Genomic DNA, 27646 nt, shown 5'->3' with positions numbered 1-27646 from the left:
AGAAAACTGGAATTATGGAATTGGAATTATTAGAATTATGTTTCGATTATGGCATGATCTGGAATTAATACCTGGCAACGGGGGCCAGAGTAGCCTTTTGGACACGAGCAGCGATATGACTCAAGGGCATCTTGACACACTCCTCCATTAAGGCATGGCTGAGAGTCACACTCGTTCACCTCGTACTGGCAGTAGTCTCCAGTGAATCCTGACCGGCAGGTACATTTGAAGCCGTTGATCCCATCAGTGCAGGTGCCTCCATTAAAACAGGAGCTAAAACAAGGAGATTATTTGTTTATGAGCTACTAGTAGCTACATATCCTTTTATAAGGCATGAGGGACTTCACAGACTTACCTTTCAGTGCAGTCTGGTATGTTGGTCTCACAGAGTAGGCCTGTGAAGCCAGGTTTGCAAGTACAAGTGTAGCTGTTGACGTAGTCGGTGCAAGTGCCTCTATTCTTGCAGGGGTTGCTCTGACACTCATTTACCTCGGTAGCACAGTGTGCCCCTGTGAAGCCTGGCAGACAGCTGCAGCGGAATGAGTTTACTCCATCTGTACAGGATCCTCCGTTTAGACAGGGGTCTGACAAAACCAAAAACACTATTAGACCACGCCAACTGTGCTGAAGAAAAGTTGGACCCTTTCATTTGCGAGACCAGCTATAAAAACCTGGTTTCTATTGAGTTTGACTCACTTGGTGAGCAGTCGTTAATATCAGTCTCACAGTTGGGTCCGGAGTAGCCAGCACGGCAGGAGCACACATAGCCACCCAAAGTATTGGTACAGGTCCCGCGGTTCTTACAGGGGTTAGATGTGCATTCATTTATGTCAATGTTACACAACTGACCTGTGGTGGGAAGGACACTTGAAGTTAGACATTCTTTAGCAAACTCAGTTCTTATAGACTTGAATTGAAACGTGTTTAAGTGACTTACCCTGCCATCCGGGTTGGCAGTTACACTGGTAGCCCAGGTAGTCAGGTGTGTGCACACAGGAAGCATGGTTGGCACAGGGGTTTGGAGTACAAGGTGTGAGCAGCTCTGCACAGGTGGGTCCGCTATAAGGTGGCTCACAGAGACATGTAAAACTGGCGATTCCGTCCATACAGGTTCCCCGATTTAGACATGGGCTGGAGGCACACTCATTGATGTTCACTTGACATAAGTTACCTGAGGATGGGAGACAGCTGTCAGAATGTAGCTATTGGCAAGAAGAGTGCAATTTTTAAGAACTTGCAGTAGGGGGAGTTTTAATGCTTTATTGGGGAATCATAACACCCTTTTCAGTGGTAGAGGTTGAATTAAATTAGAGAAGAAATCTTTTCTTTTTAGTGGAATAATGTGTAAAAAAAAAGTTTGTTTTTTATTATAAAATGCATACTTAGTATATATCTCACCTCTAAAACCCTGCCGACACTTGCAAGTGAAACCATTGAGCTGGTCGAAACAGGTGCCTGCATTCTGGCAGGGGCTGGGCAAACAATCGTTTCGGTCTAGGTCGCAGTGCTTACCAACCCATCCAGGCTCACAATCACATCGATAGCTGCAGGAGCAATGCAAACAAGAGTCACACTCAAAGCACGTCTCCATTTAATACCTTCCTGCTGGTTTTAAAGTCGGTTATGGAGCTTTACCCATTAGGATCGTCCCTGCAGGTCCCATGCAAACATGGGCTGCTGGCACACTCATCCACTTGTGAATAACAGAATGGGTCATGGAAGCCTTCAGGGCACTGGCAGTGGAAGCCGTTCTCATCATCTACACAGGTTCCTCCATTGCGACAGGGATTAGACTGGCACTCATCAATCTCATCTTTACATTGAGGCCCTGAAAGGAAGAGAAGTTTATAGTGGGGTTTAATCCCGGAATCCAAAAGCTTACTTTAATTTGTATAAAAAAGAGGGTGGGGGGTCTCTCCCTGTCTCACCAGAAAAGCCAGGTTTACAGACACATTCATAGCGGTTTATGCCATCTTTGCATATTCCGTAGTCACATGGGTTGCTAGCACAGTCGTCGAAGTTGATTTCACAGTTGGTACCTGTGTGGGAAGCAAAAACCTTCTTTAATATGTAACAAACAAAATCTAATGTAACAAATACAGCTGAATTACTGATACATCATCCCTCACCTGATGTGCCATGTTGACACTGGCAGATATACTTGTTGACTAGGTCCACACATTTGCCACTATTCTGGCAGGGGTTGCTGTGGCACTCGTTGAGCTGGTTTTCGCAGCGGTAGCCAGTGTAGCCCGGCTCACAGTTACAAGTGTAACTGGCAATGCCATCTACGCAAGTGCCATGGTGGCACGGGTCAGGCTTGCAGTTATCGATGTTACTCTCACACAGCCTTCCCTCAAAACCTGCAGAGACAAGGAGGAGATGTGTAGGGGTGAATGAGCAGAGAATGGTACTTTTCTGTTAGCCCGACATCTCAAGGGCTCGGCAAAGTGGTAAAAATGGAGAGGTATCAAATTTGCATGAAGTCTCTGCTGCTCTACAGCTTCGTTTGTGTTTGTGGTTCTTGCCTGTCAGGAACAATTTCCCTTCTGCGGACCATTACTGCACAAGCTAGGTGAGACGAAACTGCATTGTCCTCATTACTACTATTTCCATATGCTTACTGTCTGCTCATGACCACCGTAGCTCACCAAGTCTGCATGAGTGATTCAATACCCTTTATTGTTGTTTTTGTCTGGGGTGTAAATACTTCCTCGGTCTCGCTTGTACCCTTTATCCTTCTTTACCAGCACCCCTTGACTGCCCCCACTTACTTTTTTGATTTGAAAATGTCTCTACTCTTTCCCTAGTCTCAATCCATTTTCTTTTTCTCTTTTCTGTCTGCTACCTCCGTTTCCTTCTTTCTCTCTCTCTCGTGAAAGGTTCTACAGTTTGGAGTCTCTGTTCCCGTGGTTTCCATGCCAACTGTCAAGGCATTGGCCTTGTGGGTAGCAGGGCAGGGCTGGGCTGTGGTGATGAGAGAGAAAGAGAGAGAGAGAGAGCCCTTCACAGGCCTCACAGACCTGCTTTTGTCCCCTCGAGCAGCAGGACAATACCCTATGTCCCAGCTAACGGGACAGCTCAGCAGAGGGGAACTGGAGCACGGAGAATACCAAACAGCAGGCTGCTTCAGACAATACACAAACTCCATGTACTCAAAGCCTAGTGACACATGCAGTATGTACTGTATCTTAAGCCCAAAACATTCACATTCAAGTTCATGCTAATTTGTTGGATAAATGAAAACCAGAAAACCAGAAACCCTACAGGCCATTCCTGCAGGCACAACTATGTGAAAGTGAATGCTGGGAGTTTTGGTTATGCCATACGGTGCTGTGTGGGTATGCATTGTGGGTTACAGATGAACAGATGTCGGGGTGATGACGGAGCGTAACCCCCCTCATCAGCAGCTGCCGGCCTTGGTGACCCTGTGACATTGGGGTCTGCAGGGCAAAGGAGGGGGATTTGGGGCTTCTCGTCAGCCTGCCCAGCAGTACGATCATATAGACAAAAAGCATTTGACCCTGAGATCACTACATTCAGGTGTATAGATCTAGTCAGTGTTGATGATTTTGACTTTGAACCCTGAAGGGCTCCACCAAGCTCTTTCACAGCAGGCACACACAATCAGACAGACATCTTCATTTAGCAGCTTACCTTCAGCGCAGCGGCATTCGTATCCATTGGGACGGTCAATGCACTTGGCTCCATTTTGGCAAGGAGTGCTGGCGCACTCATCAATGTCGATCTGACACATGGTGCCAGTAAACCCTGGGACAGGCAAACATAGGGGTTAGAGGTCAGTCTAAGGCAGCAAAGGTGAGCTCCACACACTGGTCGGGTCATTAGGTTCAGCTTTGGGGGCAGTAGAGCTCGGTCTAGTTGGAGGTGTCCGCACCTTGAATTATTTGGAGCTAAAGTGAAATTGAGATTTCAAAGAAGCTTTGCTGAATCTCCATTTGAATTTATGATCTAAGTGGTGTTCATTATTATTAACATACACTGTGGCTTGATTCTCTTCCAGACTGTTGATAAACAGAATTTAAAACATCTGACTTGGAGCGAATACCGGAGTTTTTTATTCTCTGAATCCATCCAACAATCACAATCTCGCCTGTACTAGTTTTTTTTTTAGTACTATTCTAGATAGGATCTCTGTGCGTGTGGATCATTTTTTAGAGCTGGGCCTATGTCTAAATATGTTCTGACATATTATATGTACATTGGCAGACATTAATCAATTTTCTTCACATTTTTGCAGTGATTAAAATGACATTATCTGGAAAATGAGCAGTCGTGTAGGCACTGAGGGGGCAGTGGGCCTTAAACACTGACTGATATCCCTTGTCTGGGAAAACGTGCTAGTAAGTACATAAAAAAGGCTGGGGCCCCACAGAAATGTTCATTTCTGCATCTTTAGAGGCTGCTGTGTTGATTAACAGTGTTATGATGGGATCTATGTTGATGCCCAGGGCAGAAGGTTAGAGGGGGAGATGCTAGAATTGTTTTCTTGGAGGCCAGTGGCCCTCCCTCTTTCCTTGCACAAACGCTACTGGCTCAATAGCTAAATGGGGGGTGCGGGGTTGTCTGCCCCAGATGTAAATTGCGGACATGGAAAAGAATCTCATTAGCAGGGCTGCTGTTCCCCCCCACCACCTCTATGCAGAGGGAGACGGGTGAGACTGCCGTCCCTTCTCTATGGACAAGTTGGGAAGAGGAGGGGTGCTTGTGTAGAGGTGCCACAATGGTGTCTTTGTTTGGGCACGCAGTTGCATAGCGCTCAAGACCTCACTCTAATGAGTAATTACGAAAAAAGACTAGGGGGAAAAGTTGGGTTTAGCCTGATATTACATGAATCAAGATTGTATGTTAAGCGACCACACAAGTGAACTTTTTGGATTCTTTTGACACATACTGTTTATTCTGGGAAAATGTTTCTTACCTGGCTGACAGGTGCACGTGAAGCCATTGACCATGTCTCGGCAGATGCCATCATTTACGCAGGGGTTGCTCTCACATTCGTCAACATCCACCTCACAGTACTTCCCCTGATAGCCTGGTAGAGAGACAGGCAGAGTGAAACACAGTTCTAACCCTTGATGCATTGAAGACAGATCTCAGACTGCAGCTTCTCACAACACAGGGGCCCGCAGACGCACATTGAGATGTTCTGCTACACTGCACCCTACAGCAAGTTCATGTTTCAGAGGAAATGGAGAATTGCTCTATCTATGCAAACTGGGGGCCCTGCTTTTACTAGAAGCACCACACCCTACTGTCCGCAGGATGCCCTGTGGTCATCTCTCCATTGAGAACACACATGTTCTATAATCAGCAGAGTGCTGCTCTTGTGTGTGTCCCCCATTCAGGTGAAACAGAGTGTGGGCCGGGGCCAGAGCACTGACGGCGGCATGGAATCAGAAAGAATTGGCCCCTCCACGTGAGCCAGGGCCAAGTCGGCGATGATAAGGAGGGTGGGGAAGAAGAGGTGTCTGTGGAATTGAAAGGCGTATGAGCAGAAGTGGGGGAAGGGGATGAAAGTGCTGGGAAAAAGTTTGCTCTCCCTCTATGTGTGAAGGGCGAGGAACGGAGCACAGAGGGGCCCCATTGTTCCACTCCATTCCCACCACTCAAGATCTCATTATAATTCACTGCACACTCCTCCCCCTCTCTCCCAGATTGCCCAATACACCCCGCTCCCAGCACCGATTTGTATAGTTCCCCAAAAAACCCAAAGATGCATGTCGTGCAAGGTATACGTTTTTACCGAACGTGTGCTGAAGACACAAAGCCAATATTGGTCTGTGGTTTCTGTCACTCACCCATGTGGACTGAGTTTTTCTATTTCAATTGATTACTCCTTCGCAAATGACCACAATGTGATACGTTATTGCATAACGAAACCTTCTCTGTCCTTTGCATGTTTTCTTAAGTAGGTCTACACAGTCATACAGTCTGGGAGTCCACATTGATTAGCGGCCGATTGAATGTTTCTGAGTAAGTCAAGGTCAAGTTCACTGACATACCAGGCATACAGATGCATGTGAACTCGCCGATGCGGTCCAGGCAGGTGGCATCGTTCTGGCAGGGCATGGAAAGACACTCATTGATATCAATCTCACAGCGAGGGCCAGTGTAACCCCGTCCACATTGGCACTGAAATGAGCCCTCCGTGTTTACACACTTCCCAAAATGCTCACAAGGGTTGGCACCTGGCACACAAAAGAGGAGTCAGTTAATACTTACTCTCTATTGACAAAGACAAAAATAGGAAGAGACCGAAAGAATCAATTAGAGAGGGAGGCATTCACAATGAAGTAAATTTACCAATAGAACATTCATCCATGTCTTGGTTGCAGGCTCCACCAACAAAGCCAGCAGGGCAGGTGCAGATAGCCCGGCCGTTCAGAGGGTTAGTGTCACACACTGCGCCCTCATTGCAGGGATTACTGACACAAGCATCATCCAGATGACAGAGCAAACCTGTAGGGACAGCAGAATGTGACTCTGAGGACAATGGACAAAACATAAAAATAAGGAGTGATGTCAAAAACAGTCATACCAGTTTTGCCCACTGGGCACTCGCAGAAAAAGGAGGCCACGCGGTCATGACACGTGGCCCCGTTGAAGCAGACAGCTGTAGCACAGTCGTCGATGTTCTCACTGCAGTCGTCCCCTGTCCAGCCGTTGACACATACACAGGTGTGTCCTCCAATAGTGTTAAAGCATGTGCCACCATTGTGACAAGCATTGGGCTGCATGAGGCACTCGTTTACATCCTCAGCACAATACTGGCCTATGGAAAGAAAGACCAATGTCGAATTATTTTAATTAGAAAATTAAAAGTAAACGTAAAAAAGAAAAGGTGTGTATTTACCTGTCCATTCAGGTGGACACTGACAATTGTACGTGTTGACACCATCTACACAGATCCCAGCATTCATGCACTTGTGTCCAGGGCAGTCATCAACGTTCTCCTCGCAGTTGTGTCCCCTGAAGCCTAGGTGGAGAAATGAAATGATATGACACCGGAAACAGGGAGGTAACTGTAGTATCTGATCTATTCCTCACTTCCCCGGCACACCTAAGAACTTCCACTCAATCCTGCCCCAGAGCTATTGATGAATTGATGTACACAGTAAAGTGAGCAGTAAAAAGGTTCAGTGGGTGTTGAGTGTTTACATATTCTCACGGCGGTTCCCACAGCGGCAAAGTCAGGACCTGACAGAGCTCTGCTCCAGAGGGCCCTACTCCCTGCCATGTTTGCTTGTTTCATAATCTCTCACAGTTTCAATGACTTCCTCTTTGGCGAGGGACATTTCCTGCTTGCTCCCCAGAGGGGAGCAGAAAGGCCATAAAGTAAATTCCTGCCACAGCAGCCCACTCGCTTTCTCTCTACCACGCTTTTACTCTCTTGCTCACTCATTCTCCAGTGTATCCTTCTCTCACTCAGTCTGAGCTATTTATAGCAAAGCATGAGGTATCACTGCCTGGAAAGTCCAGAAGCTTTGGGAAACCCCGAATCCAATGGATGAGAATGAGTATGGGAATATGATAAAGGGTGTGTCTACATGAATGTCTGCGTGTTTTTTTGTCTGTTTGTACCTGGCAAGCAAGCACACTCGTAGGTGTGGTCACCGGTCTGATGGCAGGTGCCCCCATTGAGACACTGTGAGGGGGCGCAGGGCTGGGTGGGCACCTCACATGTGCGCCCGCTGTACCCAGCAAGGCACTCACAGCGGAATGAGCCATGTGTGTTCGTGCAGATGCCACCGTTAAGGCACTTTCCGGGTTTGCGGCATTCATCAATATCATTGCGACAGTTCTTGCCCTGATACCCAGGTGGGCATGAGCAGTTGTAGTGATTATTCCAATTGGTGCAACGGGCACCATTGGCGCAGGGGTTTGTGGCACATGCATCAATCAAGGAACAATCCTGACCTGCAAACACAAGAAGCGTCGTTCACAAACAGACCTATATTTTTCACAAACTGTATATCATGACAACAAGAAGACACCCTCATCGTTACCTCTGAAACCCCGCTGGCACACACAGGTGAACTGTGAGATTCCGTTGGCCACCTGGCTCTTGCAAGCTGCTCCATTTAGACAAGGCGAGCGATGACAGGGGTCCACATGCTGACAGAGCAAACCAATATAACCAGGCCGGCATCTGTCGAGGGGCACAAACTTAAAACATGAACATATAGAAGCATTTTAGTGGGACATCAAAAGCCCAGGTCAAGAATCTCACCCAACTCATGCGCAGAACATCTAACCGCTAAATATGAAATATCTTAATATAATACAATATAATATAATAATAAAAGGTTAGTGAGCAGGTGATAACACACACACAGGCACAAACATGGAAAAGTAGTCCATTTCATGCATCAACCAGATGTTGCATATATGTTTGCCTTGACTATAACAGCAGAGCCAGCTTTCCACAGTCTACTGGAATTCTGATCCAGAAAGCATGCTTCTGTCCATGCCAGTTTGCATTCCAGGATTATTACAGATTTCCCAATCTCTCCACTGCATTCAATAGTAAAGCACAGTTGTGAATGGCAGAATTACCTGTGTTTACCCATGAGAGCTTGCAAACAGTATACAATGTTCAATGTGTTAACCTGACAAAGGAGATCATTCAAAAGACAGGAGACAACAACCCATAGGTATGAGATGGTGGTCAAGCCACTTTGTGTCAGTTGAATGCAGTTCTTTCTGCTCTAATTCTGTGCTTTTTAGTGCAGGACGGTTATCTTGAAACTGAACAGGTACAATAAAATAAAAAAATTGTGCTTAATAAAGACAGTCCCTCTCATGGGTTCTGGGACCTTTGGTAAGCTAGGCTTGAGAAGCCAGTGTGTGTTAGGTAACCCTACACCCACACAGGGAGCCCCGCCACAGGAAAACCTCCCACATCAAAAACACAGTTTGAAGCTGATGACAAGCACTGGGATGGTCTGTTCTCCGGGTGTCCCCCCTCAGGCCCTCTCTCTCTTCACTGTAAAACAACCCCTGGGCAGAGACAACAATGGCTTTTCCTCCTCTTTCTGTTACAGGATGACCACTTTTTACACTGAGCTATCTGCAGCTTTCTGGTTTTGCCTCTTTTGTGGCTGGTGTCTCCTCTCCCACACTTATTTGAAGCAGTGAGGGCTTCAAATAAGGGCTTGGCCTATAGGGGGTGCCATTTTAGACCTCTGCTGCACCACAACGAGTGCCTGCTAGCCTTTTAGGAAATGTAAGGTCCATTCAAGCGTTTTTATCAAAACTAGAGATACTTTTAACTGTGGTGACAACAGTTTTTCTAACCCAGCAAGACAATAGAGGATGACGCCACAGTGTTCTGCTGTTTGGAGGACACACCTACAGAAATGTTTCACATGGGAGTATTATACTATTCTGGAACTGGAACCCAAAAACAGATATAAGAGAGCCAAGCTTGAAGTCCCAAGTCTCACGATTTAAGAGATTTATGTCGGATTCTTAACAGAAACTGTTATGTTATGGATAAAATTCAGTGCTTAAGAGTGAAGAAAAGAAAAAAGTGAACTTGTTTCAATCATATCATTAGTGATGTCTGCTTAATAGTAATTATGTTGACTTCACAACACAAGAGTTTATTTGCTGGCCAAAGTTTTTTTTTTCTCTCCAAGTCTGAGAATTTGAAGCAAAAGAGGCCTATGGATCAAACCGAAGGATGATATATCAAAAACACAATTAATCATGTCTGTTATTAATCTGTTTCAATTCATCCAGCTACATCAAATGTAAAAATAAGTCAAGACTACATGTCCATGTGGAGTTTCTTTTTCGGGTTTCCCCCCAACACAAGTAAGAAAAAGAGCAGCAGTAAGAGAATTCTTCATGAATACCATCTCCTGAAATCAGCAATGCGGCACACTGCTTTTCCCTATGAACCCTTCACATGCCGGGAGGTCAAATGTCAGAGGTCAGCAGTCTGATTGTGATGATAATGTCAGGCAGTGTAGTGGGGGGTGGATCGGGGGCGTCTGTTAGGGAAGAGAATGTCTTTCGGAGGGTGGGATGGGGGAAGAGTCCGGTACGGAGAGTCATGTCATGTCATATTTCCTGTAATCCCTCGTCTCCTGCTCTGAAAACACTCACACTCTTTCTGAATCCCAGATCCCTGTTGCTGTGGCAACCTCACAGACGACCGAGCAAGCCTGACACCCCACCAATCACCCCCTACCCTTCATCCCCTTGGCTATTTGTCATGGCTTGGCTGGGTTTATTTAGAGGCAAATTAACTATGTCTGGAATCTCGGGGGTCATGAAAAAAATGAAACTAGGAGTTGTGGCACAAAAAGAGGTTCAACTAGCATGCAGTCTGATACTCAAGCCTTTAAAAAAATATCCATTCCAGGCAATGGGCCTTTAAATGGCGAAAAATGCCTAGACACAGCCTACTTTACAACCTGTTGTTCTCCTGTCTATGGCATGTGAGTGCATGTGTGAGCTGTTAGGAATGTGCAATGAAGACCACATTGGTCAGATTCTTGGGTACACCTTATAACTGGGCTATTTTTATATATCTTTGTTACAAAATTTGTAATAAAAACAAAACAAAAACATACCTTTTGTACATAAGTGTGGCCAGTAAGAGGTCAAACAAAAGATAAACTTTTTGGACAGATAACAATGGGCACAATCACTGAGGAACTGCTCGTGGGATTTCAAAGAGTCACTGGGCTATGAGGACTTCTAGATGCATTGACAAGTAGGGATGCACCGGTTGACCAGCCATAAATCGGAACCGGACGGTTTTTGCTTAAAATATGCGATCAGTGTTTGTTTTTTTTGCGGCCGATTTTTTCAGGAAGTGTGCACAGACTACATTGTAATCATTCGCTATCATGTTATTTGTGTGGAAGTATTTTGAAATCTGTGCGCAGGACACGTGAAGCCGTTCAGAGCTGGAAGTGCAGAGCTACATGTCTGAGGCACAGATAGCAGGAAGCTATGTTGGTGTACTGGCGCACAAATAAAAGCCCCTTTCCTGTGCTCATTGAAGCTGCATGAGCGTATGTACCTGTCCGCGCCCTGCACAAGCAGAGACAGTGAAGGATGTTCAGATCAACTTCTCGCGTGTTGGATGAGAAGCAAACTGATGACTAAACTGTGACAAAACTAAAATGTTGTTTTTTTTTTTTTTTTTGTAAAGTACAACTTACATACACGTTTGAAAAGCCATAAGTAAACAGTTCTGTATAGGATGATTATTTTTTATTTTACCTTAAAATTGCATCGACTTAATTTGATTTAAAAATATCCTGCTGTAGCACACTTAAAACAAGTGTTTCATTCATCCAACTGTTATCCAATTTCATTCCAAAATGTTAAAATCATGTTGGTGCGTATAAACAAAGATGCAAAGTGTTTCATTCGTCCAATTAAAAAAATTGGTTCTATGATTCAATAATCAAGTTTTTTAAACTTGAGCCAATAGTTATTTATTTTTCATTGGATCAAGTAAAGACACTTTGCATCTTTGTTTTATTCCCACCAACATTATTTTAACATTTTGGAATAATTTATTTATATATACTTTTATTTAGTCTCACTTTTCTTTTATTTAAAACCAAATTTAAAAACTAAAACAAATACTGAATGCTGATTAAGAAACATCTTATTGAATGTTTGTTGATCGTGTTGTTTGGACTGTAGAACTATGCAGTTGTTGCCTTTAATTTCACATGGTTACAGTTAATCTTTTCATTTAAGGCCAGTTCTATGTAGTTTTACTAGTAAAAAATCGGTATCGGAATTGAAAAATCATGATCGGTGCTTCCCTATTGACAAGTGCTATTTCCATACACAACGTAAGGGAGCCTCTGGCCTTCAAAACATGATAACTTGCATGTGTGTGAGAGTTTTGGAACTCATTGCCTCTCTTTGTGTGTGTGTGTGTGTGTGTGTATCAGTGCTGAAGTTCCATACTTATTAAGTGTGTGAGAATGTGTAGATATTGGTAAAGTAGCAGCAGGGGGAGGTTAGGATATTTGTCCTCACACGGTGTTCTGCAGCCAAAACACACATTCTTTTGTCTGGGCCTTGGCTGTGCATATCAGTCATCCAAAAACATACAGCCAAGAGTCTTATCAGAGCTTTCAGAGTGAAAAATAACTCATTGTAAAGGACCTTCAACCTGGCAGGAACTCCACCATGAGTGAGGATGTTCGACAAAGAAAATTTGGACAATTTGAGTGTCATATGGATGGAAATGAGCTGTTTCGCTTTTATCCAGGTGTGGGATGTTACTCAGCATGACTATTGAGTCAAATGACTATTGAGTCACCAAGACTTGACCCCTGGCCCCTAAGTAATATCAGAGCAGACAAGGCTGAGGTAGGAAGAGGGCAAAAACAGTAATCCCCCAATGTCACAACACCAATGATGGTTCATGCCAGCTGCAAATAGCACTAAACAACTGTTCACATCTGCTTGCACCATTTTGGATATCTGCCTTCTCTCTGCTTCTTTAAAGGATTACACCCAAAACAATGGCACTATTCTGTCAGCAAATCTCCAAACAGATGTGCAGAAACACACACACATGAATGCAGGCTGTTAGATCACATGCACAAGTATAGCCACACAGTCACAGCACGCTTTCCCTGATACTGTTGATCGTAGGTTAATGAAGCAGACGGACAAGGGTGACAATTAAGAAATGATTCTTAACAGAGAAAAACAAACAGCTCAGGGCATTGATGCAGTAAAACACCTCCACAAATACCTCACATGCACACTCAAACACACTGAGTGACTTACAAACACTTTCCTCTCCAAGGATGCTGAGAAACCACAAGATATGTCAGATTGGAAAAACAATGGATAGGGCCTCATTCAAAAATATTGTATAGGTGTATCTACATACCATATCAAAAGAAGTTCATGGGACCTGACAGCCTTTTGGACTCTCAAGGACTTTTGTAACTTATATATGCATGCACACAGGGGCTTTTTGGATGCTGACGGAATGATACATGTATGTGAAGCTCGGCATCTCTGCTTGCTTTTGAAACCCAATTCTGTTTTTTCTGATCTCAGGGTCATTGTGGCAATGTCACCTGACACTATTCTCTTTACAACAATACCATACAATCGTCTAAGGTCACAACACCTGTGGACGGGAAGCAAAAACACACCACTTCTCCCTGAAAGAGCTTTATCTGGTCAGTCATGGTCCAGGAGGCACCAAGCACGAGAGAGTTCCCAACAGGATTCAAATGTCCTGGGTACTTGAAGCCATCCTTCCCACACTGAGGTGAAAGACAATAACCATGTATTTCACAAAGTCAACTCTTTGCTTAGTAGGAAGTAAATTGAGTGTAGGTCACCTGCTATTAATGTCACTGAAACTAAACCCTGTTTTGTTTGCTTTGAAAACAATGAAAATCTGAGGTTTAAAGCAACTTTCCGGGTTTCAAAATGACGAAAGTCCCCTAAGAAAAAAAAAGTCTATGGCAGTGTCTGGCATATAGCCGCTCCATTCCTTTGTGAAGAGCCCATACTGACACCAAACTGCCAACTAGAGCCTGTTCCCCCTCCCCCAACTGCCCCCTCCCAGCTCCCCATCTTCTCAAAGAGGAACCAATGTGGGGGTAGGGGAGCACTTTGTGGGCCAAATAAAAGAGCTAAAGTAGTCAGAACCCTATTGTTTAAGGACGGGGGAGCAGTGGCCCAAACAGCCGGGCTTTCAGGCCTGTGCTCAAACGAACCAACAGGCCTCTGCTGTAGCCTGGCAACAGTAACCCATGGCTGAGGAGAGAGCTGAGAGGGAGGGGGTTTGTGAGGACAGGACTTTCACAGGAACTGAACCTTCCAGAGTTTCACATAAACGTTCTTGCTGAAAGTAAGTTATCGCTAAAATTATCGCTGAAAGTAAAGGAAACTTTTAAAATTGGAATTAAATTTATACATATTGCATGTGAAAGCAGTTTTGGTTTTTAGCCAATGTAATCTAACATCTAATATAACAGATAAACTAAACTTTTCAACAAGAAGCACCTTTCAACTCATGGAAATATGTAGATGGATAGATATCCATGAAATATCCATGTTTGTCTTCCTTTGCCAACCCACTGCCCTGCTGTGTTGCATTATCCACATAATTATCTATCTGTAAAATCATTATAAAAAATGGACTGGAAGCAGACTAAACATGAATGTGGTCCTTCAAGACTCTAATCTCTAATCTCTAATCAAACTAAAACTCAACAAAAACACTTACTTAAAAGCAAAGCATTTTTTATCAGATCAGATTTTATGTTTTTGAAACAAAGTAGCGTGAAGAATGTAACTTTCCTCAATGCTCATAAAAAAAACCTCCAGAATTTCTGGTATTGCTAACAAGCCAACCATAACCACATTTCAGGCACCCCAGACTCGAGGTCTTCTAAAGCATTCTTCACTGTACTTCCCCACAAAACCACACCCCAGCACCTAAACTGATCCAGATCTCTTGGAACTCCAAGAGAAGTAGTCGGTTCTGCAGAGCTGAAGTCTCCGCTAATATGCCTCAAGAATCTCAGAAAACTAGAGATGGAAGAAACTAACTCCACATAACTCTAACTCTAGCTATAACTTGAAGTGTCCTGCAATACGAATTACGCAATCTCACTGGGAATTTGACATACCCTCATTTTGAAGCATGAAGAACATCCTGTAAAATGCTGCCAACCCCTCTAATCTATCTCATAAATCACAAATCATGCAGATAGGTGGGATGCACTCTGAGAACTCCCAGTTCATTGCTACATCATATCTGAAAACACTTCGGAAAGCTTTAATGTGACTGTGATCAGAAAACACAGAGCTCTAGAGGGCCTGATAAGAGTGAAAGAGTACACTCAGGTAGAGGCCAAAGAATGCTTCTTATCTTCTGCTCCGCCACCCATAAACTACTCTGGTTCTTTTGCTTATCTTTCCCGTTATCAATAAACACCCAAACAAACAGCAACTTTCCTCCTTACATTATCACAGCTGGGCCTACTCCCGCACTACAATGTGTGTGAGTGTATGATCATACTGGACTAAATTCAATAAAAGGGATTAGCACATATTGGAATCAAATAGTTTAAGGGTGTTTAAAGTAGATTACCACTCTATCGACCAACTGCACTCATACAAAACAGATTTGTGATGTGGTGGTGGGATATCTGATATGGCTCAAAAAAAGTTTGAAAAATGAAAGAGGGCAAGGACACATCGTAAGCTCTTCTCTGCGGTCTTGATAGACAGGATGTGAGTAGAGTAGATGGGTCAGGAGTCAGCACTTCCTGTGACAGGGCCTGGGAACCAGGACTCCCTGCTTGAGACATCAAACCATTCAGGCATACACTACAGCCTAACTGCTCTCCAACACTATCAACTCAGTAGGGTTCTCTTCTCAATCTGCTTACTTTCAGGTGAATGTCTCAATCCACCCAGCAAGCAGACATTACCATATCAATCATTTTGATAGTTTTGCTCAAAACATTCCTGAACAGACTGGAGGAAACAACCGCAATGAATGCAGTGGTGGCAGAGGAGGAATCTTAGAAAGCATTCCAAACTAATCCACTATATATTAAGGGAAAGGAACATTATCTCTTAAGTGCTAAACTCAGTGTAAACAAACAGTGCTCCAACCCTTTAAAATATAAACAACTGGCTATAGGTATACACTATTCTTTAAGTAAATGGACAGCGGCCTTTGATATCAACTCTCTGGGCTAAATTACGAAATAAGCTACAGTTTTTAGGTCACAGAAAGCAGTGATTGCGGAGCCGGCTTCATGTCTAACTGTCCTCATACATCATTTCTTAAGAACCAGAGAGCTTCCATGGGTCACTAAAACACAACACTCCTACTGGGGTCAAGGCGACACCATCAATAACGGACAGAGCCCCAGTGTATCCACTTCCTTTCTGAGCAAATGGGTGGGAAAGTGCAAACATAAATGTCGAATTTCATTCTCATCGTTACTCTTTGGCTCACACACTTTCATCTTCACTGTTTGTTGTCAAAGAGTGACACTGGCCTGGGCTTGCAGAGCCTGCATAGACAATGGAGAACCTCCGCATCAGTTCGCTGCGTGTGTGTGAGCATGTGTTAGGAGGCCCGTGGGCCGCCGGCTCCGCTCCTCCATAGGCCCGTCTGTCTCGGCATGGGGTGGCATGTTGTTCAATGGCAGCACCTGGCCCTCCGCTCCCCCTTTGTACGGCTCTGACTTCACTGGATTACCATCACAACCACCAGCTGTCCCTCTATACCCCAACATAACCCCTTTCTCCAACACACATCCCCACCCCCGCCTTATTCTTCCAGCTGGACCTTCTCTGAATGACACTCTCACAATCTGCCTAATTATCTCTTTGCTTCAGTCGAGACTTTATCCCACACAGCACTTGCTTGCACACTCTCCACACTGGGGGTTTGAGATTAGAGACACTTTAACAGAGCTTCCTGACTCTTCACCTAGAGTGACATTCCTGGACTCCTCACAACAAGTGTGCTGTCATTCCAACTCTTGCATTTCCTATAGATGTGGGATTCAGAGAGCAGCGACAGTCCATAGCAGGACCCGAATTTAATAACCGGATCGACAGATCATTCTGCTGTATACCCAAAGATACCCTGACTTTATTCCTTGATGTCACCTCCACAGGGTAAGTTTTGCAAAATACAGTTGACACAGTGATCATATGATGACCCTTACACACCTGTGTTACACACCCTGAACATTCCAGATGTTAACTCTATTCCAAGTAGCCCAAGAAGCATTGGACTGTGGCCAATTGTGAAGAAGCACTCAGTGGAGAGAGTTAGAGAGGGATTACTCCTGTAATCTGTCATGGATTGCACCAGTCACTGAAGCTCTCAGCGCAGGGGACCATGAAATGACACAGGAGCCAAAGAAGAACTAAGGCTCAATATATGCCTCAACCAGACCCTGGTAGAACAACAGTCAACACAACAGGCTTATAAGTGAGCTGGTAACAATTACAGTCCTAAGGGCCATATTCGCATAATATTACAGTCTCACTAGAGAGCCCTCTTGCAACAAGGATACTACACTAAATAGGATAATCAACTTCCTCCAGGCACATTAGCTCTCGTTGTAAGGAAGGAAAACACGTCACAAAGAGGAACAGGTGGAAGATTTGTTTCCAAGGTTTTTTTCAGAGACCAGATTTCAGCACAGCTTGAAAATCTCAGCGGCATTCTTGTGAAATTCTGAGGTCCAACCAGTACTCCTTACTATGTCTAGTTCAACCTTTGCCTCTGTTTGCTTAAAGTGCCATTATCCATTCCTTTCTCTGTTGTTCCCTCACTCTCATATGACCTTTCTTCTCCAGTCCTCCTCCTTCTACTCTCTCTGGTCTCTCTGGGTGCTGGGTTACAGGTTGGTATCTGGAGGAATAAAGGTTCCTTTCGGTTGTTTTGGATCTCTGGTTTCATTTAAGATCTCTAGGGAGGGGGTTGGATTGGGACTACTGTCCCCATAGCTCAAGGACTGGTTGGACCACTCTCTTGTGGCTGGTCATTCCAGATGGTTGTGTTACTGTGTTGTGTGGCATGACATTTACTGTCCTTCTTATTTAAAAAAAAAAAAAGGAAAAATACCACCTGCTGCCACCAACACAACAGACTGTATGTGAAGTGCTCTTCACACACATACAATAAAATTTCACCATTTAAAACAGAAAATGTCATAACGCTGTCAACAAAATATCTAATCTAGAAAAACCTCTGGAGTGAGTCGAGCAGGAATGAACAAAGCACTATTTAACACCATTACACATTTACTAACATACTGTGCTCATAACTTGGCTTGAAGTGTGCTGGGTAATGATTAAAGACTGTTACACTGACACACAAGGAATTTGAGTACCACCTTGCCATATTTATCTAACTCCAGAGTTTATGAGAATTATATATATGCCCAAAGCAGTGGCGGCTTATTTCATTTTAATAAGAAATAATTCCCATGATTATTATATTTAAAAAAAGTCACATAAATCACTGTTTACAACTCACTTATTACACGGCTCCCTACTATCCACATAAATCTTTGCTCTTTCGTGTTTTTTTCACCTTCTCCGAGAGATGATGCATTTCAATGACACCTGTAGTCATCCATGCGATGTCCATCACGCTCTCGCGATGGAACAGCTACTTCGCAACCTACTAGCCTTTTTCTACGCTCATACCACGTCCTCGAAAATCCTAGTTTATACAACTTCCTGTAGATACTTGTTTGATGTTTAAATTTCGTCTTGGTTGTCCAAATTGCTATGACGAATTAATGGTATTTACTGACACAATAGAATTAATCTGCGCCGAGGTAACGTTTGCCGTCGTGTCGATCAAGTTCAGCTGACAAAGGCATAGCTGTCCCCGTCTCTCTCTCTCTTTTTTCACATGTTATAAAGATATTAAAGTAGTTTTTAAAATTTTTCTTGTTGTTAAAATTCAAAATAGTTTTTAAATATTATTGGATGTCACTGATCCCACCAGTCATTGCACAAGTTACGCATGATGACGAAAGCACGTTAGGGCTAGCCCTCCCCGAACTCATTGAGATTGCATTGCAGTGCCTGCAGTTCGAAAAAAAATTATCTTTGAATGGAAGTATATGAGAGCACTCGGGCCGATTCTCAGTTTGACAGAATTCGCCCAAAAGGGGCGATACTACACAAAACGCGACTCGGCGCTGATTAGACTATTTAGAGGCAGCACAACAGTCTGGTTGAATGTAAAAGAAAAAAAAAATCCATCCCTTTCCTTTGGTGGTGCGTCGCACAATCGCCCTAATGGAGAAACCGTCACTGGCCCAAAGTTTTAACACAAAAAACAATGACTTTTAGCTTCCCTCAACCTCAAAAATTATCAATCAGTTGGGACTTAAATCCCAGTTTCCACAACCAACCACCTCTGGTGTGTGTTTGCATTAAAATGTCAGGTTTAAAGTCCAACAAGGCTTCATCTAGGATACTTGGCCAGTGAGCATTCAATAACAACTTTCCTGGGTTAAGAGATTCTTTGGTTAATGGAGGTGGGATTTACGTAGGTACATTATGCCTTAAAGGCACAAAACAGCAACATCTTACAGTTATAAAATAACCAAAGTAAAGATAACTTAACACTAACAAGCTGTATAAAAAAGTTTTCTTAGAGTGAACACTAGTGCAGTTGGGGGAGCTTTACTTGGTTGTGAAATTTTTGTTTTAAGTTGGATGGTGAAGGAGTGGTCACATACCATTAAGTAATAAACATGGCTTTCATGTTCAAATAAAAAATACAAAACTGTTTCCTGCATCTTACAACCACTGATCTGTAGAGATACATTTACCAAACACAAAATGTATTGCTTTTAGTTTAACACCCTATTGATTTTGCCATTACACACAACCACTGAGAGTGGTTCCCACGTATTAGTGCCTCCTGGAAAAAAACACTAATCACCATGAATGGAAGCTAGAGTGCACAGACACCATTTTCCAAATCAGGCGGGAAACATAAAACAACAGCCTCAGGCTTTCATGTGATAACAATCACTTTGTATTAGCATAAACAATGAAGACAAAGACTGTGTGAAGGGACGCTACACATTTGGAACACTACTTGGCATGAGCAAAAAAAAGCTCACATTGACTCACTATCAGAAGTTCAATCAAATATTTTATGTGACTGATATATTGTGGACAGGTGCAGTAGTGTGGCTTTATTGTTGGCACAAAATTATATGGTCCAACTTGATTTAAACATGAGTCACAGAATCTGGTCAATGATTCAGATTCTTATACTAAAACTCAAAGGACATTAAACACACACACACACACACACACACACACACACACTGTGAAACTGATTACCAAGGTTGAATAACAGCAATAGCAACAGTCATCCAGTTAACCTGCTGAAACCACACCACTGTGAATAGGCTTTCTATTCATTAAAGAGGATTTTAGCAAACAATTTTGAGTTCGATGAAGTGTAGGCTATGGAATTAAAGTGTATTTGCAATAAAATGACAACTGTGGGCTTACAAGCATCTTGAATCGGCACACATTCCTCCATTTTCGCACGGCCTGTGTGTATCCACGCAGCGCAGTCCTGTGGAAAGAGAGGGCACAATGAGGCACAGACCACTTTATAAAGAAACGAAAGAAGCAAAGACCCTTTCCTATTCAAATAGTAGCAAGACGTTACATTTCTTTTATATTTACAACACGCATTTCCCGCTTATTTCACAGAGAAACAGTGCCTCATTTAAGATTGTTTACTTTTTTTCTAAATATACATTGCCTCTTATCTGTGAGTGTGCCGCAAGATAACATTCAGATTCTTTCGCTCAGACTCCCGCTTTGAATGACAATAGAATTCACCACGTGAACTCTTATCTAATACGAAGCAACAGAGCCTTATTATTTCAGATAATAGCTACTCTAATACTTAGCAGAACTTTATCAATTTAACGGTAACTGTTTGCTACGAAGATCTCCTGATTACGTCCTTTTGGTCTTGAAGCTCATGCATCAGATTTCATTCTTTTTCGTTTCAGAATATGGGTTTGTATTTCCCATAATTGTGTATTTTAAATAGGCCTACATAGACTAGCTGATTGAACTTAGAATCAGAAGGGAAATCACAATCCGTTGTGGGGAATACTGCATTTCATCACAAAAAACGATGTTTCAGAATTTATGATAAGTGCACAAAACAAATCTCGGAATTTTTTATTTTCGCCCATTTCCCCACCTTCATACCCAAGAAGAAGTAAAATAACAACAAGAACAAGAACAAGAAAGTTCTATTGTTGATTGTTCTATGTAAAAGACACCGGCACAATAAAGGATCAAGCCGCTTTGTGTACGAGAAATCCCACAAAAATCATTATGTATGTTTCCAGTCACAATATTTCAGCATAGAAAAATACCAAAAGCGTAAAATGTATCAGATATAATCTACTGCAGTGATTTAACAGTAGGACCCTGATGACAATCTAAATTGCACGCTGATAGGTCGTTTACTACAAGTGCAGCGAAGCGGACATTTAGGCTACTTTGTTACTTTCTCACGGTTCAGACAAGGACAAAATACACACTGACTCAGTATGCCCTCTAAAATTATTAATATGTTATGTAGAAGAACTAAACTCTTAAAAGTTACACAACAATAAATAATTAACAAATGCAACATTTCTCTGCAACAAAGAGAATGTGTCATCGTGTGGTTTGAAAGCTTTATCCCATCATCACTTAATAATTCGTGCATAATGTTCTGCAATGATTTTCATAACGTAATTCGGGGCGTAATAAAAGTGCAGTGGTTTATTACAAAAAATCACGTTTAAATGTAGGCTATTCTGACCTAATGATGGACTAACACATCAGAGAACAGACTATCAATTAAATTATCTACTGCACCAGATTTCAGAAAGCTATGGGCAAACCCGCAAAAATGTCATAAAAGAGCATTAATAAAAGACAGGTCTTGATGTTCTTTCATTGGTTCTAATGTAACAGGTTACACGTAAATCAGTTATCCAGACAAAAAGAGAGAAAAGCATCAGTCATACCTTCGCTGTTTTGCACAAGATATAAAATTGACAGAAATATCCAAAGACTGTAATTCCCCATTTCTGTGGAAACTCGATCCTACTCCTTTTTTGAAATGTTAGCAATAATACATCCTTTAAAAAAATGACACGGTGATTAAAGTTCCAATGAATCACATTGATGAAGTAGCGTCATATAATTTGACTTGAGAGATATTCATAGAAATTGAGCGTTTTCGATATAGTCCAATTCCGTATTTCCTCTGCAGCTCGGACTCGGCTGCCGTGCGTCTCGAAACACCTCCAGGAACTTTTGAAAAAGTTTCTCCACTTCACTTCGGATCCGAGTTCGCAGCAAGGCTTCGTATCACTCCGCCCCCTCCTCAAGCCTCGCGCACTCAAGGATGTTGTTTGTCCTTCCGCTGAAAGGAATAGTGCAGATTCGTCAAGGAAATACATGGAAATACATTTTTATCATCGGAAAAACAGGTTATGTAGAAGATTAAATCTTAAACAAGACACAAGAGTAACATTTGCACTTTGTTCTTTAAATAAATGAACAGGTAAACTAATGAAGTGACGAAAGGTAAGACATATGTAGAAAATGTGATGTTAGTAAACGGTAAAGAGAAGGGGCAAAATAGCGAGTCACGTTAAGTTTAGGAATATAGTTGATTCAAATATATCTATTTACTAGAAGAAAATGGAAATATAAGGAAAACTAATAATGCTTTTTTTCAGAGTGTATGTGCTGATAGCAAATCTGAGATGAATTAGCTGTCTGTTGGTCTAGTAGGCTAACATGTTTTCTTTAACTAATAATAATCACCCTTCACTGCATGGAAAAAAACGTCCTTAACAGTTTATTTGAGGGATTATACTTAAACACATACTTTTACAATACTTTTCAGAAACAAAAATAATATTTAGTTAAAGGAAATAAACTTAGCATTAAGATATGTTAAAACAAAAGCATGCTAGTAAGCGCTAATCAGACGCACTGCTAAGGATAGCAACTCACCAAAGACTTTTGATTAAAACAAGTCAGTTTTACACTAGCACTATTTTTATATGTACTTTAAAATACTCTAAAATTTTAGATTAAGAAAATGTATTTATTTATATTGCCAAACAACATAGTTGTCTGGAATTTGTTAGTTGAACACAACTAACACACTAAGAAAAAAAACAAAACAAAAACATTCAGTACATATTGAGATATGAAATGGAGATTTGTTAATCTGTCCTTGCGACCTGTTTCACTTAATCATATAAAGGGCCTTTGGGGTCTCCCACATGACGTATGTATATGTTCATTTGTTTTTGTATTTACATTTTTATATTGTGTTGAAGAATATGAATTGTGTTTTGGTAGATGAAAATGGGAGCAGACGTTGCCCTCCCTCATTTCTCGCAAAGCAGCATGGGTGTTCATTGAAGCTTCTTCACTATACCCTGCCCTGGTGTACTCATTTTCTGCAACATATAGAGCCTCAGTTGTTCTTTGGCACATAGCAGAGCTGGTTGCTTACAGAGACAATGGCAGTGATTTGAATGAGAAAAGGGCTACTGCATTATGACACAGTTTCTCTCTGCAGGGGGTGCAGGAGGGGGGACGGGCAAAACACTAACATTTAGGGTACCCCATCTATCAGTGAATAAATTAGTGCAAGCAATGTGTATGGGGTCTATAAAGCTCACAGCAAATATGAGACGACAACATTATAGTGGGATAAGTAGAAAGTTTGTATTGGCCTATCTAGCACCAACAAGTATCATTTACTTTCAAAAATTAACCAGAAGATTCATAGAATGATTGTTTTCGGAATCATGTGGTGAAGACACTTAGCCTAAAACCATAACATGCATTTCATTTCACTATTGTGGGTAATTATAAGGTTATCTCTGAAAAATAATAGTTTGGTGCCATATCAGCTATTTGCTTATATTATTAAAGATTTTTTTTCTTGTATCAGTGTTGGCTTGATGGGGAGCTGTGGCCTAATGGTTAGAGAGTTGGACTTGTAACCCGAAGGTTGCAGGTTCGAGTCTCAGTGCTGGTAGGAGTTGGAGGTTGGAGGGAGTGAATGAACAGCGCTCTTTTCCACCCTCAATACCCAGTGCTGAAGTGCTCTTGAGCAAGGCACTGAACCCCTAGTTGGTGCCCGCTGCTCTGGGTGTGTGTTCACGTCTCACTGCTGTGTGTGTGCACTTGGATGGGTTAAATGCAGGACACCAATTCTGAGCATTGGTTACCATACTTGGCAAATGTCACGACTTTGACTTCACTTTTTTTTCACTTAGATATGTTTTTATTAGATTTTTTTTTTTATTAGATTTTTTGATTTAGTAAATAGAATAATGTCAAATTATCATTTTATTGATGTGTCAGACAAATTTTTACTTTGGTGCACCTGCATTTAACAGCCATGGAAATGGTCAAGCAATAGGCTGTTGTACATCTAGGGCTAAACTTTATGTCTTATTTTTTTAAACAGAGAAATGGGATAAATCGCCTGCCACAATTCACCAGGAACCATAACCTGAGCACCTGCTTTTATTTGTTGTGGTTTAGCTACCTGATTAGTTAATTCAATTGGGTTTCACCACTTTTCAATCTCTACTATTTTTAATCAGACTCTCCTAGAGTATTTATATTTCACTGAGTGTGTACTTCAGATTATCATGGCTCTCTTCTGGTTGTGCTAGATAATTGGAGAATGTTAAGCAACAGTTGTCTGATGTAGCTTCTTTGAGATGTCATTTTGAGTACTTGTGGATTCAGAATGGTAACAGGAGCTGTTCTCTCCTGCCGCATTTCAGGATGCCATTTTATTTATTGTTTTTGTTGTGTACGAGGTTAATTCATGCACACTATTCTGAAGGGGAGGCAATATTTTTTGTCTGCCTGTCAAATTGTGGTTATGGTTGGCAGATGACTTGAAATAGATCAAATGGCTCTGTTGTCACAGTGCTCTGATGACAGAGAGTGAGTAATCTGAGTGTGTTTTAGTTAAAATATGAGAAAAAAACCCATGATAAATGGTTCTCTGCAGCAGAGAAAAAGTGTTTTGAGGGAACCCGTTGAACTGCAAAAGGCATACCATGAAATTTCAAAGCAACAAATCTATCAGATGAGAATCTTTTGTCTCATTGAGCTTGACATGAAATGTTTCATATGTGCACCTCAGGCGATTAATATGTGGCCATGATATAAAGATTTTTATGAGCATTTTGTTTTATATATTGCGCTTTCAATGTTAAAGGACATGCTATATTTTTTGTTAATTTATGTAAGCAGTGTGTGAAACTGCAGAGGTGTGTATGTGTTTAGAAAGGAAAGTGAAAATGAAGGGAAAGAAAGGTGATGAGGTTCTCGCAGAGCTCTATGGGGTTCCAACATCAGACAAACAAGAAGGTGATGGACACACTGATTTACTGCCCTAGTTACTGCTGGTGAAGGCAAAACGTGGTCTCACGCTTGCCTTCAGCACCTGGGGGCATGTTTAAATGTAGAGGTCATGTGCCTAGATTTTAGTTAAACATCCCATTGATGTTGTATTTCTGAAAAGAGGAAATTTGCTCAGCTGTATAGACTCTCACTTGCAATATTGATGTTTATCAAACATCAGCAAATATTTGAGTACTATTGTGATGTAGTAGTGCTTTGTAATCCAGTCTGCTTTTTTGTTGTTGTTGTTGTTATAATTTTTTCCCCTCTCTTTGTGCGGATTGATTGGTACTGTATGTTCTAAATGGAAGTGGGATGGTGAATCTACTTTGTGAAGGTGGACCACCCTGTGGGAAGCAATGCCAAATGTCCCTGTTCCTCACTCTTCACCCACTTAACCCCCCACCCCGAACATCCCAGAGGAGATTGCTGATAACTGCACACTGAAACATACAAGTAAGTCTTAAAAATAATTAGGGTAATAAGCAGTTGAAGAAGGGAATAAAAGCTGGAAAGGATACGGTTAATAGTGAAGCAGAATGGCTTACGTCATTAATATCAAAACTGTTCAACAATTGTCCTGTTCAATGATTTTTTTTTGGTTTTGAATTGACTATTGAAAATCTGCATCATACAGTGTTTTCCTAATCACTACACCCGTCGTCCATCGTTTTGTCAAATAGGTAAAACTTGTTCCAGTGTTGCAATGTCAGACTTCTTTAACAAATAGATCAGAGCCATGAAAACATACTTAAAGAAATAGTTCACCATCAAAATAAAACTTGTGTCATCATTTACTCGCCCACAGGTTATTCCAAACCTTATGGGTATCTTTCTTATGCTGAACACACGCGCGCACACACACACACACGCACACACAAAGATATTTTGAAGTATGTGGGTTTAAACAGTTCCTGGTCCCCAATGACTACTTGGAATGGGAAAAAATACTGTGGAATTCAGGGGGGACCAGAAACTGTTAAGTGAAACTAAACAAATTTGTACCTTCAGAGCTTTTCTGGAGAATTAGCTTCAAAAGTAAAAAGTTTTTTTTTTTATTATTATTTAGCCTTCCTGTTAGATTTGGGTATTTGAGATCAATACAATGAAAAGTGTAATCTCTAGGCTTGTTTTTACACACTGCAAATCTTGTTTTTATAGTAGAATGATTTGTTTGATATTTATTTTTTGAAATTATTTTACTATTATGCAATGTGGATTAAGCGTTAGCTAAATGTATGTGTAAATGTATGAAAGATGTGCTAGAACATTTGTTTGTAGTTTGTAGCATCAGGCTTTTTAATGTCTACTACACAGTATATTTAGAGTTGATTGATAAAAGGCTGCCCGAACTGTGACTGTTTAAATGCTGCCAACCCTTCTAGCAAGAACAGGATGTATATGTACTATTTGTGCTAGCATACTACTTGGCCTTTAAGTGCTAGCAAGCTATGAGGCCTGAAAAGACAATAATGTTTTAACCACCCGAGTGCAGTGTGATTTATGTGGGAAAACTCCACTGAGCGCCTGCAGAGAGTGTGGAGAGGATTAAAGCCCCCACCACAAAACTTGTCATGGCCAATCAGCAACGCAGACCCCCTACTAAGAAACGTCATGGCCAATCAGAGAGTTGCTTTTGTGATCACTGTCTTTATTACCTTAATTTGGGCTCTCTCCATGATCAAGGTTTCACGACTGTACAACTGCCTGGTGTGATAATATTGTTTTGTTTTAGACATCTCTGTTTGTGTTTTTTGAGGGGTAAAGGCTTGTGCATGTTCCTTTATGGTTGCAGCAGTGATCTCACCATTTTCTGCCTGTATTCATTTCCTGTTCTTTCCTCCATGGTCAGACATTCTCACAACTAACTTCTGCACTCTCGGTTCCTTGCATGATAAGAAATGAAGTCTTTCTGGTAGGGTTGGAAAATGAGGGATATCTCCCAGTAACACCTCTGCATTTCCCAATCAGATAAGTTTCAAAAGTCAGAAATACAAAAAACAAAAAAACAAAAACAAAACCTGATTCTAAGAAAGACCAAAGGCCACAGACCCCAGAAAATAAATATACAGATCAAGTAAAAATATCCATTACAGGAACTTAGAATATATAAAGAGTACAGCAATTCTCTGTGCTATTTCAAGCTCAGAGCTTGGGAAATAAATCAGTTTTTAGTTAGTTACATGGCGAGTGGTCTCCTCCGTTTGACCTCTCCTAGCACATTCCCCCACTTTCCTCTCTCTCAAATTCACATGCACAAACACGCATCACACAAAGAGGTTGTTATCCTGGGCAAATAAGTGAGCGATAGATCACTGCCTGCATTGTGAGACAAGGTGTTTGATTTTCACACCAGCTCGCTAAATTATTATTAAGTTGTGTGAAACTGTGTTACAGTGTCTGTTTGTGTGTGGGAGCAAAGGAATGTTTATGTGTAGGGATCAAGGGTTCATTTATTCTTTGGCACGTTTCCCACTCAATCTCATGTTCTGTTTTCCCTCCTCCCTGATTGTGCCAGATCAAGGCAAAAGTGATTTGTGTCCAGTTGGTGGGTTTAATTGCTGATCTCAGGGGTCCAAACCCAGAATTTCTCAGCCATGAGAAAGTGCAGTGC

At 41.9% G+C, this 27646-nt stretch overlaps 1 long non-coding RNA gene and 1 pseudogene across 2 annotated transcripts in view; one reads left to right on the top strand and one right to left on the bottom strand.

Moving 5' to 3' along the window:
- The window catches only part of LOC113095422 (neurogenic locus notch homolog protein 2-like), a 30787-nt pseudogene extending 8906 nt beyond the window's left edge, over positions 1-21881 (bottom strand).
- A 73-nt stretch (positions 21882-21954) lies between these two features.
- The window catches only part of LOC113095423 (uncharacterized), a 30232-nt gene continuing 24540 nt past the window's right edge, over positions 21955-27646 (top strand). The window contains exons 1-2 of one of the 2 annotated variants that reach the window (XR_003288339.1): positions 21955-22070; positions 25344-25488. This is a non-coding gene — a long non-coding RNA (uncharacterized LOC113095423). The other variant, XR_003288340.1, reaches the window with a different exon arrangement.

The sequence above is a fragment of the Carassius auratus genome, unplaced genomic scaffold, assembly GCF_003368295.1.
Source record: "Carassius auratus strain Wakin unplaced genomic scaffold, ASM336829v1 scaf_tig00215723, whole genome shotgun sequence".
Taxonomy (NCBI): Eukaryota; Metazoa; Chordata; class Actinopteri; order Cypriniformes; family Cyprinidae; genus Carassius; species Carassius auratus.
Note: the sequence above shows the minus strand (reverse complement) of the source record. Positions and strands in the feature narration are given on the sequence as shown.